Raw genomic sequence first — 13,596 nt, 5'->3', positions numbered from 1 at the left:
TTAATCTGCTGACTTCCTCATTGTGGTTTGCAATTTTTTACCAAATTCATCTTTGGTGATAGTTGTCTTTCATGGGAGCCTAGTGTGTCCAAAGTTGTGGAAGCGTCCTTAGAGAATGTGATTTCTAGGTTGTCACTGCTAAACCCTGTGGGTTCCCTCAGTTCTGGGCAAGTTTCTATGTAAAATTTCTTAGCCTGAAGTTTCCCATACTTCATGATAGTGTGACTTGGGACCTCCTATATAGCTGCATTGGCACAATTTTGGGGTTCCTATTTGTCATTGGTGACTTTTATCACCCCTTACTCTGGCAGACAATGTACTACCTTGCTCCTTTTAGACCAGTGGGTGGAGCTTTTCCCTAGTCTACCTTTCAAAGAGCTCTCCCTTCCTGGTTCTGCCCAGCTCCCAACCTGCACAGGCCTGAGGCATCTTCTCCCTTCCTTTTGTTTGGTATTAAGGCCCCAGCACCAGTGGTTAGGGCCATATCGTTGGGCCAATCTGATTCTCCTGTGAGCAATTGTACCCCTGTTCATTCCTCCTTTGTTTTCTTTCCTTCTTTCTGTGTAGCACCTTAGGATTTCTTATGCTCTGTATTGTTAAATGTTTTAGATTGTATTTTTCTAGTATTTGCATGCGTTTGGAGCAGGATCTCCGTCAGCCAGAATGTCTGGAAATCTTAGTGTCACTGTATATTTTAAAAGAGCAGAAGTTTTTATAAACTACAGGTAGTAGCATCTAATAAGGCCAAGATATGAAAAGTTTTATAATGTGATCTTAAATACTTTGAAAATAAAAATACAGTATGCAGATTTTGAGAAATATCCTGCTAGTTAGATCTCATTTTGGATTTTGTTACGTAGATTTAGCCATGAGGTCAGAGCAAATGAGAAGCCAGTTGAGTCGACTAAATGACTAACCTTGGAGCTTTAAAATTTCCCAAAAGAAATACTCAAAGAATTAATGGGACACAGCAAAAGAACACAGGATTCAGCTTTAAAGGGGTCCCCAATGGCCAGATCTTGTACAATTTGAGCATCAAAATAAATAATGATACTAACAGATTATAATCTATTAAATAAAATAAGAATACATGAGTCCATTGTGATATAAGTAAATGAATTAAAAAATAAGAGAAGGGGACACTTCCATACAACTAATAAATGTAGAAGGAATGTTGAAGTTAGAAAATCACAAGTAGGTGCTAAAACTAGTGGGTAAAAGTTTGATGAGAAACAAAATATTTACAATTTCAAAATATCTCCCCACAAATTACTTTATTCATTTCAAAATAATAACTTGACAGCTGAGAACCTGATATACCTTAACCAAATAATTAAAGTTAATATCACCAATACCAGGACAAGTAATATCATAAGTCTGAAATGGTGCACTGAGAAGGACAAATCATCACTTTTTGTTGTAGTCCTGCCAAAAATGCATAATTTGAATCTGTTCATAGAAAAAACACCTGACAGACCCAAATTCAGGGACATTCAACGAAATATTTGACTTGTATTCTCAAAATAACAAAGTCAAGAAAGACCAAGGAACTGTTCCAGATTAAAGAAGACCAAATAAGTATGACAGATGCAGCATGTGATTCTGGATTGGATCCTGTAGAAAGGAAAAGTAAGTATAAAGGACATTATGGGAATAATATTGAAATTTGAAAATGTATTATAGATTAATTGTATCAATATTAAATGTCCTTATTTTGATAATTGAACAGTGGCCATGTAAGAGAAAGTCGTTCTTAGGAAATATGCGCTGAAGTATTTGGAAGAGAACGGGGAATGATACCTGCAACTTTCAATTTGCTAAGAAAAAGGATGTATAAAGGAAGAGAAAGAATGAGAGAATAATGTTGCAAATGGGACAAAATATAAACAGTTCGTGAATCTGAGTAACTCTTCCATAAGTTTGAAACTCTATCAAAATTTAAAAATTACACCACTCCCTGCCCCCCATGCCTCCTAATGGTATGAATGATCTTACATCTTGGATCCAGGTTGATTCTACAGATGACCAGGTGGGTCATTTCAGAGTTTACTAGAGAATACCACCAAGTGTATGATATTGTTAGGGTAACTTTGAGAAGATCTATTCTTGTTCTAGGAATAAAATGATCTGGAATAGGCATGTAGAGCAAAATTGTAGAGCCACTAGTGTTTCTCTCTGCCTTTTTGAACCCCAGTCCCCTATCCCACCCTCCTTCAGATACCTGGCATTCTGATGATTCAATTCCACCCAAGCGGTCAGCATCACTAAATAGGAAATATCTAGCTTTGATTACAGAAACCTTGAATCTAAGCCATTGCCAGCTCCTTCTAGAGAAGCTGAGTCCCCCACATCTATTAGAACTTGCTGCACTTAGGGCATTGGGGTTCTCCAAAGCTAGTTACCCACTTGTCTTCTTGCTCACCTGGGTTGGCATCTGCTTGGGAACACAAACAATCCAAACATAATTTCAGTATGAAGTTTATATACTATTTCTTGAGAATATGATTCCTGACTGCAGTCTCCTGAAAATGCTTTCTTCTCTTGGATTTTATGATATGCTACTCAGATTTTTATTTGACCTATCTCCTCAGGCATTTCAAAAATGACAAGTAAATTGGACTCACAAAATCTTTCATGCTTCAAAGGACACCATCATTAAAATGAAGAGACAGCACACAGAATGAAAGAAAATATTTGAAAATCATTGGCCTGATAAGAAATTTGTATCTAGCATATATAAAGAGCTGTTGAAACTCAATAAAAATAAAAATGAATAATCCAATTTAAAATAGGATCTGAGCAGACATTTCTCCAAAAAGAGATCTTCAAATGACTAATAAACACATGAAAAGATTCTTAACATCACTAGTCATCAGAAGAATGCATATCCAAACCATGAGATACCACTTCATACCCACTGGGATGGCTGCAATAAAAAAGGAAGATAATAATGCATATTGATGTAGATGTGGAGAAGTTGCAACTCTCATTCATTGCTGGTGAGAATGTAAAGTGGTGCAGCTGCTATGGAAAATGATTTGGCAATTTCTCAAAACATTAAACAGAATTACCATATGAACTAGCAATTCTGCTGCTGGGCATACATATCCAAGAGAAATGAAAACATATGTCCACAGAAGAGCTTACACACAAATGGTCATAGCAGCATTATACCATTAGCCAAAAAGTGGAAACAATGCAAACTTCCATCAATGGTGAATGAATAAGCAAAATATGGTATATCCATGCAATGGATTTGGCAATAAAAAAGAACGATGTACTGATACATGAGTGAATCTTGAGAGCATTATAAGTGAAAAAAGTCAGTCATAGAAGGCCACTTATTGTATGATTCCATTTGTATGAAATCTGTAGAGACAAAGTAGCTTAGTGGTTGTCTAGGGCTGAGGTAGGGGAGATATGAGCAGTGACTGCTAATGAATATCTGGTTCCTTTATGGGGTGATAAAAATGTTCTCAAATTACATAGGGGTGATCATTGCACAACCCTGTGAATATGCTAAAAAACATTAAATTGTACTTTTTTTTTTTTTTTGAGTTTCCAGGTTTGGAGATTCAACCCAGGACCTCATACCTGGGAAGCTGAAGCTCAACCATTGAGATACACCTACTCCCTCCCTGAATTGTACTATGAATGGGCAAATTTTATGGTATGTGAATTATATCTCAATAAACCTATTAAAGAAACAGTAACTCATATGTATTCACCAGATAGCTGCTCCACAGAAGGCCTCACTACCTGGTCAGTGGGAGCCACAAAAGTAGTGACATGACAACCACCTGAGAGAGGATCATGGCATCACCAAAGACAGTCATCTTCACTACCCCCTCCTCTCTACTACCCTGTCTCTCCTCCAAGACCCCAACACCAGAAAGGAGTCCAGGACAGAGGGAGGGGAAGTATGCAACCCACAGCTCACCCACTTCCATTGCAATCCCCTGGAACTTTGGGCTTAATGAGAGCATGCTGGTGAAGCAGGCTAGTAAGATAGGGAATCAATAGATGGATCTGGAACCTGGCAGGGTGTCCACATGGACATCAATAACCCCAAGATGGCTGCTGGAAGATCCTCTCCCAAGATTCTGCCACTCAGAAGAAGACTTTCTCCAGAAGCCAGGAAAGCCCTGGATGTTCCCTAGGGACTTTATCATTGGACCTTCATGGGGAATTGATGGGTGGGGTAATCAATCAAAACAGCAAACAGCTGGAACCCCTCCCCTTCCATTAGCAAAGGGGTGGAATAATTAGCAGTTCAAAAACCAAGCAGGGCCTGAATAAACACAGTAGCTCTCAGTTCTCTTGCCTCTGGACCCGTTTCTGCCCTCTGAGTGCCACTCTTGCCATTTTTCCTCTGCCATGTGCCCATGCAAGTAAACCTGGGGATTTATAACCTGTAATGGGGAATTGTAGTTTGTAAATCAGCCCTCTTTATCAGTGATACCTGGGACCCCTGATCTGTTCTTTTCTCCTATTTCTCTTCCCTCCCTACCTGAATAAATTACTGGCCTAACTCACACGGTGTGCTCTTGAAATTCATTTCTGCAGCATAGCCAAGAACCTCAATAAAATCTGGTAATGATGTGGGCTATGGGTGGAAGGCTCTTTGTCTCTTCAGAGATAACTAAGTTGTTTGACTTGTGGGTGTGAAACGGTAAGAGGCTGCAGTCCTGCTCTTAGGGACCAGCAGGCTCCAGTCCCAGGAAATGTTTAACAAAGCAAGGGCTATAAACTTTAAGTATTTAGGGGAAATGCAAAAACCAAGGCTTATCTAAAATGTCTGGAGTCCTTGCTAAAAGCTTACCTAAGATGTGAAAGAGATATATGCTAATTGAAGCCTATTGAGAACTGAAACAAAGGGACCATTTGGCCTTTCCTCTCTGTATAAAAGACGTTTGAAAATCTTGTTCGGGGCTCGGGATTCAAACAGAAAGTTCCCGAGTCCGGCCGGCCGTCAATAAACCATTTTTCCTTCTCAAAATCATTCCTGAGTCCTGGCCTCTCTATTCTCAAATAATTGAACTTCTCTTAAATTCCACAACATTAATGGCGACCACGAAGGGACAAAAATGAAGGCCAGAGATGGTAGCATTTTGCTGCCCCTTCCAAATCCCCGAGGAAGCCGGGAGGACTCGGGTGAACCCCAAATCTGGGTGCCCCTGGATTAAATTTAATCCAGAAAAGATGTGGGCTCCACCAGAATCTTCCCGACAAAATCGAGGGGCAATGGAAGGTCTGAAGAGAAAGATTCTGGGAACGAAAAAGAACTCCGAACATGGAAGAAGGTAAGACTCCCCGGGTGAGCAGAGTCTGGAAGGCCCTAGCTTTAATTGCTAGGAAGGGGAGGCTGATCACCTCCCGAGAGAACCCTAGTAGCCCCAGAAGGCTGGGGGGAAGCCGTTCTCTCTAGGCTTGGGAAAAGGAGGAAAACCGGGGAAAAGCCCTGGTGTTTTGGGTTTGTCTAACTGCATGTTAGAATCTGGTACTGGTCTTATATCCACTAAAGGAGTGGAGTCTCGATTTTAATAGGAAGGGTATTTATAGGTTCGAGTCCTAATATCCTGGAAATTGGTCTAGATTAAGGAAAACAAAACTTGGTTACAGGAAAATGGATCGGCTTTTCTGGTGGAGCTTGGTCTGGGTGTAAAGTTTAAACAGTGGAAAAGTCTAGCTGAAATCTTTTGTTATGGTGCTAATTTGTGAATGAATTTGCTTTATACCAAATGTTAAGTGTTCTGAGGTTTGTGATGGCTGTGGGGGCAGCCGTGGTGAAATAAATATATAACTTGTGGGTCAGATTAGTGACCTTTGTGCTTCTGTCTGTGTCAGCTCAATGTTAGTGTCGGAGTTGTGTCCTTATGTAAAGTAGAATTACAGCTGAGCTGGAGCCCTCCCTTGCCATTGGCAAGGGAGTGAAATGATTCTGGGGCAAAAGCTGAGGAGTCTAGATGTTTGTGCATGTTCTGGTGTCTTGTCTCTGGTCTGGCCCTTTGCCGGGGCTTGGAGGCCATCTGTGTCCGCGCCAAGCACCCAAGTCTGTTGGGAATGTCCCAGTCAGGGCGGCTGGGTTCCTGGGAGAGTTGCCAAATTTGAGTAGGTTCTGTCTGCCCATTTTGGCTGAAAGCTGGAAAGGGGGGAGCGGCTTGCCCCTTTCCAGTGAGTCCACCCTTCTATTCATAAGCCGCATTCCTGTTTGTTGTGCACCCGACTGCCTGGAAGGGGGGGAAGTGAAGGAGGTGAAAAGCAGAATCAGAATAAATGCAGTAAAGTTCCCTCCTTAGGGTGTCAAAGCCAAAATACGTTTGCATTCTGCTCAGGTTCTTAGAAGGTATTGTAGTAACCTTAAGTAAGAGAATGTGTTCTGTGAAGGTAAACTTTGTATTAAGGGTATAAATAATTATAAAAGTTTTACAAAGCATTGTTTAAGGTATTTAAGTGGCTAATTGCAGAAAGTCATTATTTAACAAAACTGAATTGATAATAATAATAAAAGGCAATTTTATAACAAACTTATTCGGCAGCCAATCTCCCCTGCCAACTTGCTTCCAAAAAAACTGTTTCTGGTATTACATGCTACTAAGTATTTAAAGTGAAGAAAAGTTCATTATTTTAACAAACTTGTTTAGTATTAATGGCAATTATATGTTGCAAGAAGTTTGCCTGGTAACTTAGTATGTGGGATATATGGAGTGTGTTTTTATTGTTAAGGAAACAGAAGATGATTTTGTCCTAAGATAAAATGATTGATTATTGGAAAGAGTAGAGTGTGGGACAGAACCTGAATGAATACTGAAAGTGTAGAAGGTTTGTGGAAGGGAAATTTTTATGATTAAAATTGAATAAGATCAATATACAAAGAAAATCTTTTATCAATAGCTTCTTGTGCTTTAACCTCATCATATCCTCAATGTTTGAAGAAGAGTTCTTTTAAAAGAACATTTTATGTTCTAGAAATCAAATCCTGAAAAGTAGCCTTTTATTTCAAACTAACTGCAAGAGATTTATTCTTTCACTTTAAAGGAAAAATTAAAGTAATGGTTAAGTTCATTTAATATGTTATAAGTTGAATGAAAGGTATTTAAAGGTGTTATAAAATTAATAGTTTTTTTAAAAATTAATAAAAACTGTAACTAAGAGTTAAAATCATTTATAAATGCATTTATATTGTAAAACAGTGGAAAGACAATAACTAAGATTATAGCTGGGTGAATTTAGCCTGAAACTATTATTTAAGTGTAAATTCTACACTAACCTTTCCTTTGTTATGGTTACTTCAAGCCTAACCTCACCCTTTGCCTTTGCCTATGGTTATTTCATAATTGAGAAGAGCTGGGACATCACTGTCTCCTCTCCTGGTATTAGTAACCCTTTCTCTCATGAATTCAAGTGTAAACTAAATAAAGTGCTGCCTGATAGAATAAGGTTAAATGGCCACTGGAGTTTTATTATCTCCAAAATCAAAAGGGGGGTGGAGGGGGAGAAGTCTCCTGCCTTGACGGTCAGTGTTCCTAAGAGTGGCAATTCATGAGAGAAAGCAGTCTGTCTCCCTGAGGCTTCAAATAGCCTCAGTAAATATATATAAAATTAATCTTGTTGCTTATCCAAAATTCTGCTAATTTCAAGGTAAAATATAAAGTTCTAAAACAAAATGGTGCTAAGGCATTGAGAACATTTTGGTTATTACAATCCATTAAGTAAGAAAGAAAATTCTTGTGGTAAACTGCATGGTCATAGTGCAAATTAAGAAGAGTTTCAAAAGTCTTTGAAAAGTTTAAAGTAACTAAAGTCATGTTGTTGTGTCAAACTATTCATGTCTGCCTATTTGCTCAAATTGTTAAAAATTAAATATGCAGTTATATTTATAAATATTCTTAAAGCCCAAATTGAACTAAGTAGGATGAAAAAGTCATAGAAATCTGATTATGGAAACAATTGGGAAAGGGCCTCCTCTTTGCAAGAGCTTTTAAGGCAAGACTAGGTGTGGCAGATTAAACCTATCTACTAGGCTAGGGAATTAAGAATCAGTTTGCCAGGTAATTTCCCAGTTTAAACCTTTGTCAGCCATAAATTGGAAAAAAAAAAAAACAAAACAAAGATTAGGTTAATTTTCACAGAAGAAAAATGTTGATGTAACCCGGCGGCCTGCTGCCTCAGTCTCCCACTCCCGGGTTGGACAGCAGTGGAGGAGACCAGTTTAGGCCAGTCCTATGGGCAGTGGAAGGATGCCCAAGAAGGAGCTAACTAAGTCGGTGCCATTTCAGCACTAAATTCTATTCCTTATTTGACAAAGGGGGGAGCAGGTAAAAACTAAAATGGTTGGAATGTGATAGAAGAAGCAGTTAAATCAAACTTTTGCGTGGGAAAGTTAAATCTCAGATAAGCTGTAACTTCTGAAGTATCCAATCTATGGAAAAACAGGAAGAGCTTGCATGCTAGGCTTAGGGGTATAAATTGTGTCATTTTTCTTTGTTCGGGGCACCAGCCATATCTGGCTCTGCGCCCCTTCTTGCAAGATTGAGAATAAAGTATTTTCTTCTCCACAATCTGGTGAGCCTTATTTTCTTCCAGAAGATTTCTTTCCAACAAAATAAGGTAATTAGTGGCTCTATTAACAAATTTCAGTAAGAAAAGGAAAGTCCATAAAAACTATGGAGAGATCTTTCCTGGGTTATGATTTTAAAAAATTAAGTAATTGTGTAATGTGTTTTGAAACCTGGAAGTCAGTATGCATGTGTTTTAAAACCTGGTAGTCAGTTATGCTTTTAAATTAATAATTTTCATAACTTAAAAGAAGTTTTTAGCTTCCTGTAAGGGAAAAAGAGAACATTCCTTGCATAAACTATTATGGTTTCAATTTTATTTAACTTGAGTGTAATCTCCCATAGTTAATTTATAAACTAAATTAACATATGTACAAATCTTTACGGTAATGAAAATTGTAAGTGAAAATTGTAAGTTCACATTGGTGAAATTAGGCTAAAGGGAAAAGATTGTAGATATGCTCTCTTAAATAAAGAGTAAATTTCTTTCATTGGTAATTGTAATTTAGTAAGTTTATTTAAACATGAGGTGTCTAGTCAATGCGGTTATAGTCAATTATAAAGAGTTTGTAAAACATCTTCCAAACTGAAAATGTTTAAATAGTTCTAGTTGTAGAAGTCATTGTTAACTAAAGAAACTTAGATTGGTATTGGTAGCAGAAATAACTTCATGATAATAAACCTGTCTGAAGGCCACTGCAAAATACACATTTAAGTAAATGGTAATAAAAAGTTGTCTTGATTCTATTGGAAATATTCTGTTTTCATTCTAACAATGAAAAATAATATTTTTCCTCTATTACTAAAGTAAAGTACCTACTGTTATCTTCATAGTAAAATTGTGTAAGTAAATAGTCATTTGATATATGTATTGTGTTAAGTTGTTTAAAATATATATAAAACAAGGAATAAACTTTAACATTGTCAAACTCTTGTGCATTCGAACCAGGCCTTGTATACATTACAGGTGGCCTCTCCATGTGAGTTATTGGCTAGGCTGGTCACTGACCCCTCAATTAAAAATATGTGCTATATCAGTCTCTGGTTCTGCTCCTGAAGTTGATGTAAACTATATTGCAGTTTCAAGCTCCTGCAGCCAATAATGACTCGGTACAGCCAAGTGTACAATGGATATCGCTTCCAGACTGGCACTGTTCCATGGTGCCAGAGAGCGCTATGCACCAGGCTAGTAGAATACTGGAAAATCTCTCTAAGATGAAGGATGCTGCAACTTGCTCACTGCGTTGAAGAACATGCTAAGTGGAGCCATGATACCAGGAGACTGTAAGTAAAACTTAAACACAATTGGCATTATGGCCTGCTCTCATGGAGAGATAACATGTAAAGTATTACAAACCTGAAACTCAAAACTAATAATGGCAACTCTGAATCCTTATGCATTAAGTAATACATTAGTTAATATTAAGTGCTGTACTTTTATCCTGTACTAAATATATGCCTAATAATTGTAATGTTATCTTTTCTATTTTGGATCAAGTGCAGAAGTATATTAGACATGTTAAATTCCTGGTAAAATCATTTTCTAAACAGTTAATAACATGTCTATAGAATAAGGTGGCAGTCTCAGCCAGTCTCAGTTAGCAAAAGTGAGGCTTGCTTGCTGATGGTGAGTCACCTATTGAACAAGTCAAAATTGCTAGAAATTGTACAATGAAAACCAAGGTGTAAAAATCTTTATTCTGTAGTTCTGATCACTCCCACAGGTGAAAACTAAGAATATTTCCAAATTAGTGTTCTAATCCTGAGTGAAGCCAGTTGCCCAAGGAGTGCCAGTTCACCAGGAGCATCTGACAGAGCGAATGAGTGTCAATCATTGAACAGCTTGGAATGTGTCTTCAGACAAAGCTAAGTGTCTGTTGCAATTTCTCTCTAAAGATGGATAACTTAAAAAAGAACATATATGCTGTTCCCACCAGCTTTTAAGGAATGCCATCTTTATAGGCACCTAACCTTGTCTACCTCTGTAATCCAATGTGTCCTCTTTTAAAAACAGGTATTCCAAAATTTTAATTAAGTTTGTTTCTTTCAGAGTGAACATCTTATTAACCATATGAAAACTTCATCCAACTTCGTACAGAATGCCAGATCCATCTTCCTCCAGTTAGAATAAATTAAAGAGTTTTACACCTTATTAGGCAATGACTACAGCCCATGGCCAGCAGGAAGCAGTTACAGAAAAGAGATCGTCTCCCTTCAGCACCCCTTTTAAATTAAAGGTGTAAACTCTTTAAGAGTAAAATAAAAGTAATAGATGGATCTGGAACCTGACTGGAAATCCACGTGAGTGCCAGTGGCAGCAGAATAACTGCGGGAGGCCCCTGCCCAAGATTCTGCTGTCCAGAATGAAAAGTTCTAAACTTCTAAAAACGGTCCTTGATGCTGTACTAAAGACTGATAAATAATCAGTCAAGACAACAAACAGTCATCCACCTCATAGCTACAACAATAATTATGCCAAAGCTTAGCAAGTTAATCTTTGGCAGAAAGGGGGGAATGATGTGGGCTATGGGTGGAAGGCTCTTTGTCTCTTCAGAGATAACTAAGTTGTTTGACTTGTGGGTGTGAAACGGTAAGAGGCTGCAGTCCTGCTCTTAGGGACCAGCAGGCTCCAGTCCCAGGAAATGTTTAACAAAGCAAGGGCTATAAACTTTAAGTATTTAGGGGAAATGCAAAAACCAAGGATTATCTAAAATGTCTGGAGTCCTTGCTAAAAGCTTACCTAAGATGTGAAAGAGATATATGCTAATTGAAGCCTATTGAGAACTGAAACAAAGGGACCATTTGGCCTTTCCTCTCTGTATAAAAGACGTTTGAAAATCTTGTTCGGGGCTCGGGATTCAAACAGAAAGTTCCCGAGTCCGGCCGGCCGTCAATAAACCATTTTTCCTTCTCAAAATCATTCCTGAGTCCTGGCCTCTCTATTCTCAAATAATTGAACTTCTCTTAAATTCCACAACAGTAACATATTTGGTGACCCAGCCAGGAGTTTATTGGTGAGTGAAACTATGGCCTACAGCTTGTTTAACGCCTTCCTTTGGTTCTCTATTTTAAATGGGTTTGCATATGGGCCCCCAAAGGTCATAATCCCAGGAGGGAAGGGGGTGGGGCTTGGGAATTCTCTGCGTCTGCATCCATGCTGCATGCTCAGGTTTGTTAGATCTGACCCCAGCCAGGAAAGCTGGGTCATAGAGCAATAGCTTAAATCATGGCCCTGCCAAAACAGGTTCCCCAGCAGAGCACCAGGCCCTGCGAAGTTTCTTCAAGCCATTTTAGCAGCCGGGGTCTTTGTCCTTGGGCCTGATTGCCATTGCCTTCTCCAGCCCTCTCCCCTCAGAGGCAGTATGGCAATGGCAGAAAGCCCTGGGGGTTACCCCTCCCACGGGGCCCCTGCCTTTGCAAGCAGCTTTCCTATCTAACCACACCCAGCTATCCAGGGGAATGAAATAGGAAGGTGGCAGGCAGAGCCAAGATGGATGATGTGGGAGTTGCCTTCCCCAGGGATGTCACAGGCCAGGACACCCTTGCATAATTAACCTTTACCCATGTGTTGCCTTCCTTCTTGCTACTGAATTTCTCTTTGAAAGTCTGTGTTAGAAGGTTTTGCAATGTTTTAAGAACTGTGAAACTGGGAAAGTGCCTTTGTCTAGCAAAGAAACTATTGCCTCAGGGCCCCAAAGCCTGTTACCTAGAACAATTAACCTCTAATCACTTAATGACCTTTTGATGGCTGGTTTAACTGAGAAACTATCAGACAGTAAAGTCATAGAACTAAGACTGCATCTAAGACTTCTCAAGGAAGGAGGAAGAAGCACTATTCAGCTTGGCAGCTTCAGGTTGAAATCTGTTCAGCCTGTCTCCCAAGTCCAGGTGGCCCCGGGAATGCCTGATGGCAGAGGCTCTGTTGTAGAATTTGAGAGAAGTTCAATTATTTGAGTATAGAGAGGCCAGGACTCAGGAATGATTTTGAGAAGGAAAAATGGTTTATTGACAGCCGGCCGGACTCGGGAACTTTCTGTTTCAATCCCGAGCCCCGAACAAGATTTTTTAGTCCCTTTTATACAGAGAGGAAAGGTCAAATGGTCCTTTTGTTTCAGTTCTCAATAGGCTTGAATTAGCATATATTTCCACATCTTAGGTAAGCTTTTAGCATGGACCTCAGGCATTCGATAAGCTTTTAGCATATTTGGTTTGCATTTCTCCTGAATACTTAAAGTTTATAGACCTTGCATTGTTAAACTGTTTCCTGCTCACCAAGGGCAGGACTGCAGCCTTTTGTCATCCCACACCCACAAGTCACAGATAGTTTAGGTTATCTCTGAAGAGATAAAGAGCCTCCCACCCATAGCCCACATCATTTCCCCCCTTTGCCAAAGTTTAACTTGCTAAGCTTTGGCATAATTATTGTTGGAGCTATGAGGTGGATGGCTGTTTGTTGTTTTGATTGATTATTTATCAATCTTTAGTGTAGCATCCAGGACTGTTTTTAAAAGTTTAGAAGTTTTTATTCTGGACAGCAGAATCCTGGGGCGGGGTCCTCCTGCAGTCATCCTGCGGCCACTGGCGCTCATGTGGATTTCCAGTCAGGTTCCAGATCCATCTATTAATTTTATTTTACCCTTGAAGAGTTTACACCTTTAATTTAAAAGGGGTGCTGAAAGGAGACGATCTCTTTTCTGTAACTGCTTCCTGCTGGCCATGGGCTGTAGTTATTGCCTAATAAGGTGTAAAACTCTTAATTTATTTTAACTGGAGGGAGATGCATCTGGCATTCTATACGAAGTTGGATGAAGTTTTCATATAGTTAATACAATGTTCACTCTGAAAGAAACAAACTTAATTAAAAATTTGGAATACCCGTTTTTAAAAGAGGACATTGGATTACAGAGGTAGACAAGGTTAGGTGCCTATAAAGATGGCACTCCTTAAAAGCTGGTGGGAAGAGCATATATATTCTTTTTTAAGTTATTCATCTTCAGAGAGAAATTGCAACAGACACTTAGCTTTGTCTGAAGACACA

General features: G+C 39.0%; 1 long non-coding RNA gene across 1 annotated transcript; it reads left to right on the top strand.

Moving 5' to 3' along the window:
* The first annotated feature begins 590 nt into the window (after window positions 1–590).
* On the top strand, window positions 591–3,707 carry LOC139438724 (uncharacterized). Its single transcript, XR_011648465.1, has 2 exons — window positions 591–1,629; window positions 1,730–3,707. It is a non-coding gene; the product is annotated as an uncharacterized lncRNA (long non-coding RNA).
* Window positions 3,708–13,596: the final 9,889 nt, after the last annotated feature.

Source organism: Dasypus novemcinctus, chromosome 3, assembly GCF_030445035.2.
Source record: "Dasypus novemcinctus isolate mDasNov1 chromosome 3, mDasNov1.1.hap2, whole genome shotgun sequence".
NCBI lineage: Eukaryota > Metazoa > Chordata > Mammalia > Cingulata > Dasypodidae > Dasypus > Dasypus novemcinctus.
The sequence above is the reverse complement of the archived record's forward strand: the minus strand, read 5'-3'. Positions and strand labels throughout refer to the sequence as shown.